General features: G+C 35.8%; 1 protein-coding gene across 11 annotated transcripts in view; it reads right to left on the bottom strand.

Annotated features, from left to right (window-relative positions):
- The window catches only part of BCAS3 (BCAS3 microtubule associated cell migration factor), a 497109-nt gene that overhangs the window by 170369 nt on the left and 312207 nt on the right, over positions 1-14533 (bottom strand). The window lies entirely within an intron of this gene.

Raw genomic sequence — 14533 nt, 5'->3', positions numbered from 1 at the left:
AGGGCCAATATGGCAGGGAGATTATTTTTCTTTTTAAATAAAATATTCTCTCTTTATACCCTGGGAGTTCTCTTTTATGCAGTTCAGTTACTTCTTTTTCAAAGCAGATGAATTAAAGAAGCTATTGAATCCAAACTCTGGATACTTGGGTAAATCTCTATATTTCAAATGGTCCTCTTTATGACTGCCAAACCAAATCCCCACACCCAACCTTTCCCCCCAAGAAATTGGGATCTTAGTAAGCTAGATAAGGATCTGTATTTTGCAGCTCAGCTCACATTGCTTCAAGTACAAACTTATGCCTTGATTCATAGATGCCAAGGCTAGAAAGGAGCACTGTGATAATCCATTCTGACCTCCCGCATGACATCGGCCAGAGAAACTTCCCCCAAATAATTCCTACAGATCTTTTAGAAAAACATCCAATCTTGATTAAAAAAAGACCTCCATTACGACCCTCAATCCCACACTGAGAATTACATGAGTCACCTGTGGACCAGTTTAGAGACTCACTGACTTTAGTGATGGTTTTCAATGCAGTATCTGGTATTCAAGGACTTGAAATGTTAAAGATTCCACTTTATACCTAGAGGAAGCATACCTTTAACATTTCTTGTCTACAAAAAGATAAACTATATTTATGTTGCTACTGTTTTCATGGGGTTTGTTGTTTCAGAACCAAACATGCCGCAAAAGGAAAATCATCCACAATGTTAACTCCAGGAGGAAAAACAGTCAGGAGATTGGAGAGAATGATGTGGGAGATATAGTCCAGTGCAGAGAGATCTCCTGAGAGACTGTGAATTTAATACACGTAAATGACAAAATGCTGGACCATTTTCATTAAACTTTAAACCAACTTTAAGGCAATTTTATCTGCTATCCGATCATTAGCGATAGTAAATCTCATTAGCTACAAGATGGCATGGTTGAGAGAGTGAAGGAGAAGAAGTGGAATGGAAACACTTGCGTTGTTCTTTCTCCTACCACTCCACCACCAGTCAAGAAGATTGATATAATAAGCAGCATATAAACAGGTAATTGATAGTGGTGAAAGAGAACTCTTTATTGCAGAGAAATGATCAAGTTGGAAAATATAATTAAAAATATAAGATTACTGAAGAAAGTCTTCAGAGAAGTAACTGAAAACCTATACGCTGTCATTACCAGACTTTGGATACAATCTTGAGTGAAGTCAAAGGCCAATTGTGGGTGCTCAGCACTTCTCAGGATCTAGACCTTAGTTTGTCGATAACAGTTTAAACTAAAAAATTATTCTGCATTTTCTAGGTTCCCTAGCTGAGGTTATCAAATTGTTATGGAAGAATATAATAAATAAATTAACCAGAAGTGACCAAGACCTGACCTCAACTTTAAAATGGTGACATACTAATTGTTGAGCCACTTCAACAATTGATAGATAGGATTATAAGCGTGGTCATGATGAAGAAGACATCTATGGATCAGTTTAACAGGATTTACTAGCTTCCAGATTTAAGGCTAGCAGCTTGGAGGAATAGAAAATTTGTTTCTCAAGGGGAAAAAATGAATTGCACTTAAATTACAGAGATGTCAATTTTTTACCATGCCAAACAGACGGTGACTTACGGATAACAATACATGGATACAATTTCAAATATGACATGTATATTTCTTTTTTAAATAAAAAGAAAAAACATGGATTTGAGTATTGATCAACTTGATGTGCATGCTGGAGAGAAAAGTCCCCTTGTTCAATTTTCTAGAAAAGGGATCATTGTTTCTTTTTATGAATTCCTATTTCCCCCCCATTACCTAGAGTTTTTTTTATATCTCAGCTAATTAGAAGTTTGGTCTTTACTGCGCAATTTACCATATCATCTGATGAATTGTTTTTGCTGAGCAGTTCAGAATATTAATGAGATTAAGTCAACAATATACTCTGAATAGCCATTATGTGGATTAAAATTTACTGTTCTCAATTTACCTAATGTACTTTAGAATTCTTCTGAATTACTGAATACCCAAGAAATGAAGATGTTAATTAACAGACAATATGTTTTCCATTTAATTATTACAATTTTATTTTGTATATGAGAAGTTAAGGAATTTTTGTTAGCTGATATTTATATATATCAATCTATACTTAATGGACAGGCATGACAAGATGGCTCCATCTCTGCACCATACTGCTTTGGAGGCTATTTGCTCCCTTCTCAACTCAGCTGAGATGATTAGAGGATTATTCTATTATATATTGACCTGTAGAGATAGAACTTTGCATATTTTTCAGCAAGTAGTAAAGCAGGATTGAAATTTACTCTAAAGGGAAGTGCTCCACTTCATGAAGTCACATATAAAGTCTTGTTACTGGAAATCACAGATAACATAACTTGATGTGAAGCTTACACACTTCGAATAACTGTACGTTTTATCTGGCCAGAAAACTGGCCTCTACTACCATTAGTCAACTCTCTTTTCAAACACCACATTTCTTACAATTAAAGGAAAAATGTCTTTCTTAGGCTTTGCAAAGAAGATTGTGTACCCTGAAAGATAAATTTATTAGACTTAAACCCTGGATTTGAAGTTATTTAAACCTGTCTCTAAAAGCCCACGTTCTCAATCTCAGGTGCTTATAATTGGCTACTTTATGAAACAACAGTTGAAATAATTTTACAACATTACTTCCTTCAACTTACTGTCTCTTGCTGGCAAACTCTATAAACAAACAAAAAAAATTTGCATCACTTAGTAAGCTGGAACAAATATGATGGAACTGTTTTTGGGAAGAGTTTGGAAGGATAACATTGCCATTTACAGTGGTATTATTCTTATGCATACCAGGATTCATGGACAATAAATACTGAAGTGGAAAAGTAGTTTATATGTACATTATTATTTTACATAGTATTTTGCATTAATGCAGATGTTTTAATGTCTGCATTAGTTATTCGCTGCTTATGTCTCTGCACACGACATGTGCTCAAGTTTTGAATTTAAGAGACAATAACAGCCTTTTGCGTAAAAAAAAAAAAAATCCTCTGTAGTATGCCATTATAAAATTCATTCTTCTTATTTTGATTAATTTGATTTTACAGCACTCAGAATCTCGGCACTTTAAAAAAATAAAACTAGCTTTGTCAGGACAGAAGACTAACAGCAGCCTTTGCAATAGATGACACTGTTCGGCCTTGAAATGACGCCTTTTCTTTTCCCTCTCGATACTTAATTATTTCCACTGGACTAATGGGCTGGCATGCAGAGCCTGGCTCAAATATCCATCTCCAGAAATAAGCTATGATTTCTGTCCTTATAGAAAGTTCTTAAGAATTGTTATAACTAGACAATAATTAAGAGAATTATTTAAAATGTTGAAGTCTGTGAAAATTTACCATTTTATTAATCCATTATCAATTTCTTGAAAGGATTTTGGCATTGGAGGTTTGTTTCTTAAATAAGCTGAAACATCACACCAAAAATTTGACAAAGAAAATAAATATCAAAACAATATTTTACAGCAAAAAAGAGATACAAAGAAAGTAGGATAACAGTTTTCAAACTGATTCAATTCTTCAGTTTATACATTACAAACTGGCCATTATAGGGTCCTAGATTCTTAAGCATCCTTCATACTTAGCTCTATTTAAAATCAGCACTCCTTCTGACTCAAAAATAGAGGACAAGTCTTATCTCAGAAAGAGATTGCTGCCCCTAGACAGGCCTATTGGTGTTTTCAATTTCCTTATATAACAAGGCTCTAATGTTGTGGAGGAAGTGGGTAGATACTGAGGAATCAAGGAGGATAAAAAAGCACTAGACCCATAACCTCTGGGGTCAAGAGGTTATGACTTCAGGGCCCAACAGAAAGGTAGAAGGATGTTTTTCAGGTAGTTTTAAATTACCTCATTTTACTGGTCTTTTCCAAGAGGAAGAGAGATAACATCTAACATAAAAGATGAATATTGCATACATGAATACACTTACACAGGTCACATACCCATTAAAATCAAGCCACTGCATCTGTCTTCTGCCTATGAAGTAAATAGTTTTATTGTATGTTAAAATGTTACATAAAATATATTTCTCTCTTAGAAAGTCACTAATACATTGTTATTTAGTGAAGTGGTACACAGTCAGAAAAAAAATCTACGGAGACATCCTTTTTTCCTGCATTTATAAGACTATCTTCAAAAATAAGAGATGGATCTACATGACCCTGGTGTAGTTTTGTTACAATGTAAGAATATAGGTATGACCATACTGGGTCACACCACTCGTCCATCTAGCCCAGTATCCTGTCTTCTGACAGAGGCCAGCACCAGATGCTTCAAAAGGCATGAAGAAAACAGAGCAATTTATTGAATGATCCATCCCCTCTTATCCAGACCCAGTTTCTAGCAGTCACAGGTTTACGGACACTCAGTATGGGGTTGCGTCCTGGACCATTTTGGCTAATAGACATTTATGGACCTATCCTCCATGAATGTATCTAATACTTTTTTGACCCCACTTGTACTTTTGGCCTTCACAACATCACCAGGCAATAAGTTCTATTGGTAAACCGTGAACTGTGTGAAGTGGTACTTCCTTTGTTTGTTTTAAACCTGCTGCCTATTAATTTCATTTGGTGACCCCTGGTTCTTGTGTTGTATAAAGGGGTAAATAACATGTCCTTAGTCACTTTCCCCACACCATTCAGGATTTTATAGACCTTTATCATATCCTCCCTCAGTCATCTCAGTCTCTTTAATCTCTCCCTATAGGGAAACAGTTCCATACCCCTAACTGATCTGTTTCCCTTTTCTGTACTTTTTCCAGTTCTAACATACCTTTTTTGAGATGGGGCAACCAGAACTATATGCAGTATTCAAGCTGTGGGGGTACTATGGATTTATAGAGTGGCATTATGATATTTTCTGTCTTATCTTCCATCCCTTTCCTAATGGTTCCTAATATTCTGTTCGCTTTTTTGACTGCCGCTGCACATTGAGTAGATGTTTTCAGAGAACTCTCTGCAATGCCTCCAAGATCCCTTTCTTTAATGCTAACAGCTAATTTAGACTCAATCCTTTTGCATGTACACTTAGGATTATATTTTCCAATGTGTATTACTTTGCACTTCTCAACACTGAATTTCATCTGCCATTTTGTTGCCCAGTCACCCAATTTAGTGAGATCCCTTTGAAACTCTTTGCAGTCAGCTTTGGACTTAACTATCTTGAATAATTTTGTATCATTTGCAAACTCTGTCACCTCACTGTTTACCCCTTTTTCCAGATCATTTGTGAATATGTTGAACAGCGCAGATCCTGAAGGGACCCCGCTATTTACCTCCCTCCCGTGTGAAAACTGACTGTTTATTCCTACCTTTTGTTTCCCATCTTTTTACCAGTTACTGATCCAGAGAGAACCATCACTCTTATCCCATGACTCCTACTTTGTTTAAGTTTATGGAAGGAAGCGTTGTTTTATACATCATCTATTTTCTGTTCATCCATAAGGAATGAGGATAAAAACCACTTGACATAAAATCCTGACACCTCCTCCATCTTGAAGTCAATGGCAAAAGTCCTATCGACTTCCACAGGGCAGGATTTCACCTTTATTTCCTGAACAATAACATAATGGTCCAAGAACTGACAACACAGGTGACATAAAAGGAATACTGTAGCACTTGAATGTTAATTAACGAGTACAAAACATCTTCAGTGATTGTGAAAGGAGGATTTCAGAATAACCTTCTGAATATCAATTCTTTTGAAGGATATCTTTAAAGGGTCATATTGTGTAGGTTTCTATATGCCATGTCACTGTACTGCTCTGACAGCAGAGTCATTCCAACATAAGGATGAGATTTAGGATTCCAGACCACAGGCTAGCAGTGTCGAAGCATATCATGTAGGAGATATGTGCTGTCTGTTGGGGAAGAAACTGAAGTGTGCTGGATTATTTTCTTACAATGAAAGAAGAGGCCAAAGTAAAAGAAAATAGATGACAATCGTTACTTATCAGTGCAATTCAATGCAGAAAAGTGACTTATTTTTTAGATGTACTAAGAATAGTTTTGAGAAAAAAGTATACACCACAGAAAAAAACTCCAGGAAGTTTTGTAAATTAATTTTTTATAACCCCAAAGTAAAACCTGTCCTCTCAATCCATTATGGAAAAAAAATCATCCCTTACTCCAGAATGCAAAATACTAAATGAAACACTGTTCTGGGTTTGTTTGTTTTGTTTTGTTTTTAACTAAAACATTTAAATAGATTGGGCATTATGCACAAAGGGCTGGTGTATAACAGTTTCCACTGTGTGAACAGCAATACCTGGGGAATGGAGAACTTAAATATCATATAAACTTAACATTTCCGTTAAACTTTAGGCTGTGATTTTCAAGGGGGAAATAGCCACCCTAGCTATGCACCTAACTTCCTTAGGCTGCTTTGAGAATCCCAACCTTAGTGTTCTCAGACTCCTTATTCAGGTACCTTTACAAGGGGATACAAGGGATGCCATTACTGTGCAGTTAATGATGTAACAAAACAGGGTGCGATTCAGCAAGTTGCAGAACATTTTCTGCAAAATGTGGAGAATGGGGAAATCATACCAAAGCCAATGGGAGAAGAGGGTGCCCAGGACCTTGCAGGATGGCGCTCTTGCTGAGGGATGAACACAGTATTCAACCCCTTCACCAGAACTCAAAAGTCCACTCAAAGTGACGTACGTGTGTGTGTGTGTGTGCACGCGCGTGTGTGAGAGAGAGAGAACCCATCTTAAACAATGCTGTGCATTTTTAAACAATAAAAACGGTTTTGAATGAAATGAAACCATCTGTTTTGTATGGTCTCAGTGTAACCGTGTTAATTTTTTAAATGTTGCCGCATCTGTATAGCAGCAACTATTTTTTATAATCAAAATGGTATGTTATTCTACCATTATATCTAAATTATAACGTTTTGGTGGATTGTGAAAAAAGAGATACCCCACATTTAATTTTGAAAGCACAAAAAGGTTAAAATAAATACTTTTTTGCGCCATGACAAGTAACCTTAAAGTGAACCCAGAAGAATGGGGTTCTCTCTTTGGCAGAATATACGTGAGATGTGATATAAGTACATACTATGCAGGTAAAACAAATTACATACATGAATTGAATCCTGTCCACTTAAAATTCAAGGAAAAGGCCAGCATCATAATTATCATCTTCCCCTCCACTGGATCTTGTGGAGAAGTAACTGGAACATAAATCTTTGTATGCTTCTTCAATCTGTCTACAAATGACCATGACATTACACCTAAACTATTCTACATTGCATATATGCTTCCCCTTTAAACAGTTAAGAAGTGTATCAGACACCATGATAAACACACAAAACGGAGCGTGAATTCCAATAAATGCAAGCCTTCCGTCTCGGAAACTCCTCACTTATTTGATTAAGTTAGGTGAAAAACAGAGCAGTCATGCTTGTAGCTTTTCTTCCTTTTTCCTTTCCTCCACTCTTTTTATTTCTAATACGAATCGGAAGTCTATGTGGAGCAGCCTGGCTAGCCCCAGTCTAACCTCCCCATCTGGAAGGGAACTAACCAGCCTTGGGGCTACTTCCAACCCTTCCCAGCTGTTGGGTTTGGGTTTTTTGTTTTTGCGGGCTTGAGAAAGCATATTTATATAAATGATTGCCATATCCTTTGCCAGCTGTTGACCCTGCTCTTGTCCCGGTTGGGGCATGTTTTTCATTTTTAGCGGCCACAGACTGGAACTGACCCTGATAGAGTTAGCACGCTATGCAAACAGCTTTACGCATTATTGCTGTGACAGTTAAGACAATGGATGCACAGTGTAATCTGAGGGACCGGTGTTTCCCTTTGGGCTAATGTCACAGAATCCAGAGCTGGAGGTATCAGTTGAAAAAATAAATTATGAGATTCACAGCACTGTTGGGTGGTTTCCTCTCTGGTTAATAAGCACTCAGGGATTTCAGATATTGCTCATATTAGCAAAAGGTTAACAGAAATACACATACACACACACAAAATTTTTGTTGAGCCACATCGCCTGCCATTGTAAGAAAATTTACTGAATTGTAATTTTAAAAAATTCAAGTAGTGCCTTTACATGACTGTCTTCTCTTTAGCTGAATTACTGTAAGGTGATACTTTATGTAATGTTTTTAGAAAACTTTTGTGGCTGTATTGTGAGCTTAAAAAGAAGAGATCAATCACAATCTATTTCTGCAATAAATTAAAACTTTCAGATCAAATGCACCTTACCAAAAAAATAAAAATAAAAGCATCAGTGCTTTCCCCTTCCTATAAAGCACTGCTCCAGAAATGCATCCATCAGACTTAACACATGTTTATTTCCTGGACACCTGTAGTTATGCTGAACCAAGAAAGTTTTTAAATATATGTGAGGAAAAAAAGGTGGGGGAACCATTTTCAGAAACACTGACAAATGAAATGTAAATGATATATTATGGCCATTTTCTCATGAATCGATACTATTTAATTTTAAGTTAAATGGAACAGAGACAATGAACTGTAGCCCTTTACAACTTTCAAAAGCATTATCAGGTTTTTTGATAGTAAGTAAAGATGGCATATGTGTTCTGTTCAGTATGCAGACGAGCCTCATTTTATTCTCAATGCACAGATTTAATTAAAAATAAATTTACTGTTAACGCTTAAAGTGGTGCCAAGATTATCCAAACAGAAGGTTTCTGATATTTAATAATTGATAAGAGAAGCTGATTATTATTTAGTAGGCCTGTTTGCAAAGGTGAAAGTGGCACTGTAGCTAGCCAAAAAAAAAGGTCTCCTTTTTCTTTGATGATTCCTCTATTTCACAGAATTGGACTTTAGCTAACTGTTTCAATTAAAATGCAGAGTGAAACCTGGATGCAAGCTCAAGAAAGGTTCCATGATTACTGCACATGATTGCTAAAAGCGAAAAAATTCCTTTCTGTTAGACTTTAAATCATTTTGAAAATGTTTCACTTACACATATATTTAATAGGTTTTTCAAATGCAGGCATGTGCAGTACTTACATTGCTACTTTACAGTAGTGCTTTGCAGCTTGGATTTGAAACCAGCTTTAGCACCGTGTGCCAGAAATTTCCACAAGTACTGAGTGAATTAACTGATGGAATCTTTGAAGCCTCTCTAACCCAGATTAACTAATGATAAATCTGTGAAATCACAATTCAATCTTCTTTTTTCCTGTCTAGATGTGTTTGTAATAGTGGGGATGACAAGATGCTGCCAAGCCATCTGGCTCCTCACACAGGATTTGATTCAGAAAATTAACGGCCACACTATTGGTGGGCACATGTTGCAACAATCCAGAAAAAAGGTTTGTTATACAATTAAACCAAGTGATTTTGCAATTCAGTGAACTGTTTCCCCACTAAGTTTATGCGCAAAAACAAACAAAAAGCAAAGTCAAAATGTGCCTGTGATGTATTAACCTTGTTCAAAAAAATAATATGAAATAATCAATCAACTATTTAATATGCATGTAAAAATTCAGGATGCCTTGGACTACTCCCCAGCTTGTACCTTGACCATTTCCCTTAGTTTTATGCAACTATTTACTGCAAGTCTCAACATAAAAGGACTACTGCATCACTGTGGCTATCAGAACGTATGGTAGAACAGACATTGTGAAAGAGAGTATCTTCTTCAGGAAATCTATTCACCAATATGTGTCACCTTTACTGACAAAGGGCGTAAAGTGACTGAAAGTTATGAATTTGAGCTCATTCCTTCAGGTGACAGGGAAAAGAATACTTTTCTATTCTCATATAGTACACGTATCTAACCTCTGCATGCAGCTTTCTGCTTACCTAAGGCCTGCTTAGTATCTGACTTAGTACGAGTCAGCATAAGTATTCAAATTTTCTTTTAGAAACAGAATTACAACACAAACATCTGCTTGTGTGTAAAAGATCCACTCAACAGGCAGGCAGATATTCTTATTTATTAATCAGACCATTAAACAACAACAAGGCAAGGTCACTGATCACTCAGCCAACTTATTAACTATGCTTAGGAGAATGTGATTCTGTAGGCAAAAGACAACTTTTCAGAGCTGTTTAACGCAGAGTGTCTACAAAATTATACTAGACGCGTACCCTCTGAGAACAGAATTAACTGTAGAGAAAGGTAACTTGAATAAAACTATCTAAATTTGATTAATTGTCTTTTAAGGAGTTTATAAAGAAGCTTTTCCCCCTTACAATTCTAGATGAACAATTTTTCTGTATTTTACATCACTAAAGGTATAGTTCCATTAACATGAAGGAAAACTGTGCATCCAAATCCCCTAGGCAACTTTGAAATTTTCAGCCACACCATTTAACTGCAACTGTAAGTTTTCAGCTTTTCTCATATGATGCTGCACATAGAATAATCTGACACTGTAGGAGAGGTTGTCAGACACACTAGTCAAAAACAGTTCCCAGGGGAACATAGTTGTGTCAAGTGTATGTAAAAGAGATAGGAACACAGGGAATTTTAAAGAGTTACATGAATTTCCTGAGTGCACAATATGAAGAGATGTTAGGGACCGTACGTGCTTCAGAAACACAATGTAACTCGTAAATACAGGGGACGTTAATGGGAACCATTTGTCTCTTTTAACAGATATGATGGATGTCAGTGCTGTCTTATGAAAAACTGAAATCAATTGTCAGGTGAAGCCTTACACTTTTAATTGGTTTCTGAATTTTTAAGCCTCTAAATTGTTTCAGAAATCTTAATACACAAAAATGATCAGATGCTGTAAAGACAAACTATACTTTATAAACAGGAGTCGCTGTCCATGAAAGATTAAAAAGGAGAACAGAGATAATCTTATGGGAAAGTTCTTACTCTTGATATCTACATTGTCATCACATGTGTGGTTTCAAAAAAAAATGAAGCACTATCGAGTAATTCCTTGCCAACACACACAGGCCAAGATTTTCAAGCCTGACTAGTGTTTTGTGCGGCCAACTAGAAACACCCTAAAGAGATCTAATTTCCAGAGTATAATAGTCTCTGAAAGTCAGGCCCCTTACCTTTAAGGTGTCAAGTTTGGTACCCAAAATCACTCATCACTTTTGAAAATCCTACCCCCAGAAACCATCAGTGATTTGGATTTGCAAACATCTATGAAAATTGGGGTAAAACTCAAAATATTGTTTTTTGGAAAATTCTATAGAAATATATTTAACTGTTTTTACATAACTCACATTATATTATGAGGTCATGACTGAATGAACTACTCTTGCAATCTTTGAATATCGCAATGCATCTGCATTATTAAACATCATTAGTCAGATCCAACTGAAGTCAATGAAAAACCCTCAGACTCCAAAAACAGTGGAATCAAGCCCTAAATTAATAAATTAGACTTTGGTTACCAGATCATGAAGTCAAAAAAAATGACACAGTTATAGTGTAAAAATCTAAGAGGTTTAAACAAGTAGTTAAATTCCACAAGATGAAGCAGAAAACCATTCAAAATATCTTAGAGCCAAATCCTACAAGGTGCACAAGAGCCCTCAAATCCTACTAATTTCAATGGAAGTTAAGGGCACTCAGCACCTAGCCGGTTTGGGCTATTTGCTGCTAAATTTAGGTTAATAGCAGATGACCCTTACCACTCTTAACCTCAAGCAGTAACCTTCTGACCCACCATCAGTGACGGCGTTTATAAGCATGCTGCCACTGGTGTAAACAAAATGAAAAGGAACATAATGTGTTGAAATTGTTACTGATGATGACAACTGACACATATTTTACACTGCCAGTGGGCAAAAACATCAATAAATAACTCAAAATCTGTTTGTTAATGTGCTTGAAACACAGTTTACCAATGATCACTTAGTTTTTGGTAGGACATTGGTGGTGGGTTGTTTTTTTTTTTTTGTCTGTTTTTTTTTGTTTGCTACGGGACAATTAAAAAGCAATCCACTGGGAAAGCCAGCACAACATAAATCCACTCACGAATACAGATTTGACACTAGTATTACCCAGTAATAAGTATTTTCATTTTTGGACACACGCCTCCTCTGACTAGCTAAACATTAGGGCAATATGCGAGAACACACAATGGACAAAACAGTACCTTTTCTAGGGACTTCATCTTTAAAATATAAAGGTATGTCACTATCAGTCTGAAAGGTTTTATGAAAGACCAACTGCAGCAATCAAGAAGCATGAAAAATACAGTTTATGTGCATGGGCATTACCCGAAGCAAACAGTTTGCTTGTTTTTAAAGAAAACAAACATTTTTGACTTTGGGCTGAGTCAAAAAAACAGAATGTAACTTTTAAAGAAATGTGTATTATTAATCAGTTACAGGATTTGTTTTTTGGTTTTGGGGGGGTGGATATTGTTTTTTATTTTATAATAAATTATGATTTCTTACTCAAATGACCAAAGGAGTTTCTTAACTGCTTCCGTACACATCTGAGATTAAAATAATGCACATCAGTTAAACTCCAAATACTTGAAGTTCATAACAAAAAAAAAATCTAAACATACCAAGGCAGAAACCCCTGTACTTGCAATTTATGCTTTTCTTTTGCTCCAGGGCTTAAAATGCATGCCCACATGTATGACTGTATGTACACAAAGCTTTGCTTTTTCTTTTCTTAAATAAAAGAAGCCTGACGATTACAATTGTTAAAATTATTTCTCTAAGAGGAATCTCTCGGTGAACATTACCATATCATAGTGATAATATATTATTTACGCAAGTGAAACCCTGGTTTCGCTTCTACACTTCACCTTTGTAACCCCTTGTGTTAATGTCCCAGGGTTTTCCTCTTAGATGATAGAGACCTTTACTTACGGAGGATATATTTGCTGTACATTCATACCCTGGGTTTTTAAAAACACCAGACAGCTTAAAAATATTTCTGGGTTGAAATAGTCCTTTTTGTTCACCCCTCCCTACCCAAAAAAAAAAACAAAACAAAAAAATCAAAAACCAAACTAACTTGAGAAAGAGTTGAATAAATATTGTTCTAATTGGGAGAAAAAAAATACAAGTGTCATATAAAATAGCAGCTTCTTGATGAGCTATTGAGCACAGAAAGGAATGTAGAAGAGAAGAAAGTCAAGATGTGAATAAATATTTTGAGTTTCTTGCTTTATAAATTAAATTTTAGCTAGATCTTTTAACTAAAGAACAGGAGCCTTCATTTTAATGGTGGGAGACAAAGACTTTTTTTCTCCCTCTTTTTTGTAGCTGCCACTATGATTTAATTAAATGAAAAATATGTGGATGTGTTTTGGAAACGTACAAGTTATAAAAAATGATTACAGTAGATATAACAGCCTATAAAATATGATCAAATAACGCAATCATCTATCTTTCTCAAAAAGAGAAATTAAATTAGGTGTAATTGTAAAATCTAATTTATATTCTCCTATTTCCAATTTAAATTTCCACTTTTATGAAGTATTCTCTGCTTCAAAGTTGTGCATGTGTAAAAGACGCTTTGACATGCCTCTAATTGATTCGTTTTACACTATCCAAAGAAGGATAACAGTGATTTGCAAAAGATTTTTTTTCTGTCTTGCACAGATCTCTCATTTGCCCATCTTAATTCAATTAAAGGAACCAAGGACAGTTTGACCGATGAATGAACCGTATTTTAGCTGAGGACATTTCTATTTAAACTGGAATATACCAACCACTAATTCTCAGCCAGTTACTTCCGATCTGCAACTTTTATTTCAAAAGGTCATGGTATGGTCATGGAAAAGAAAGAGGATATTAAATGTTGGTAAGTATTTTACAATAGTGCAAAGCCTGATACAGCAAAGTAAAGATTTTATTCCTACGTAATTTATATATTGCATCGTAAACCTCCGCTTGGTTATTTATATGGTTTGATGTCCATGTTTTAGTTTAACACAAGCCTACTTTACATTCTATGTATTGTATTCCCACCAACCCAAAAAGATAAAATAGTTAAAGATTATTCTATTTTATTTTATATAGATTCTGATACTATTCTCATCACCATACTATTTGAATACCTTCCAGAAGCGCAGTAAGTGATGTGACAAACATCTGTCATTAGTTGTTCACTCTCTTATCCTCTCCCCAGTGGGAGGAGTACTTTGTTTTGATAAGTTTTTTTTTAAAACACACACACACACACGCCTTGCACTTGGGAGCGGGAGGTGGTGAAGTTTGTAATGGTTCTTAGTTTTGCGGGGAGTTCATTCCACAGTCTTGGGCCAGTCCCCCAAGAAAGTTCTGTCTCCCACACAAGTGAGCTTTACTCCTATTGTGGAAAGTCCCATTGTGCCAGAGGAGCAAAGTTGTCAACCAAAGTCTTGACTCTAGAAATTTAGACAGGATTTTAGATATCTTGGGTCCAGGCCATTGAGCACCTTGAAGATAAGGACAAAGACCTTGAACTTGATTTGATATTCTATGGAACACTAGTCAAGGGAGCGAAAGATAGATTTGTTGGGTTCATGATCGTCAATGTTGCTGAAGAGACATGCTGCAGCATTCTCTAGCAGGGTTTCATGCCCAGGTATATTGT

The sequence above is a fragment of the Chelonoidis abingdonii genome, chromosome 20, assembly GCF_003597395.2.
Source record: "Chelonoidis abingdonii isolate Lonesome George chromosome 20, CheloAbing_2.0, whole genome shotgun sequence".
In the NCBI taxonomy this organism is placed as follows: Eukaryota; Metazoa; Chordata; order Testudines; family Testudinidae; genus Chelonoidis; species Chelonoidis abingdonii.
This window is presented reverse-complemented; position numbering and strand designations above follow the sequence as displayed.